The following is a 703-nucleotide window of genomic DNA, read 5'->3' as shown; positions in this document are numbered from 1 at the left end:
AGACACTGGAATTATTCCAGTGGACCAGAGACAGACTAAAAACTTTATAAACCTTTACTAAAGGCATACTCCACTCCTGCGGGAGCATACCACCCCTCCCTTTACTTGGTATCAGAGCTTTTACGATTTCTGAGACAAAAACTCTAATGGAATATACTTATTTTGATACTTTTACTGTCATGAAAAGACAATATAGAGAAGTCATAAGACAACTTAAAATATACAAACCTCTTGTTGAAGAAAATCCAAACTTTAGCAAGAAAAACCTTTATGATAGACACTGTTATTATGCTTACAAACATTTACTTAAAGAAAAAACTTATTTTGAAAAACTTTTTGCAAAAGTAACTCATTAAATATGGACACTCCTAGGTATTCTGGAAACACTTTTCTTGTAAATATCAAGCATGCCAAGGCAAGCCTTGATTATTTATATAGACAACTTAGAAATTTTGAACTTGAGATACAAGACCCAATTGCTTTTAGACAACACCCTTACCAAAAAGCTTTGGTAAGATCTATAAGAGCTACTAGAAGCCTTATAACTGAATTTACAGATTGANAACTTTTTCGAAAGAAAATCAAACTTGAAACTTTACCACAAACATTTTACTTCTCAAATGAAACAACACAAACAAGTTCTGAGAAACTTTGACTCTATTCCAAACAAGGAGTTAGATCCTTATTATACACAAACTTTGCT

Source organism: Ipomoea triloba, chromosome 16, assembly GCF_003576645.1.
Source record: "Ipomoea triloba cultivar NCNSP0323 chromosome 16, ASM357664v1".
NCBI lineage: Eukaryota > Viridiplantae > Streptophyta > Magnoliopsida > Solanales > Convolvulaceae > Ipomoea > Ipomoea triloba.
Note: the sequence above shows the minus strand (reverse complement) of the source record.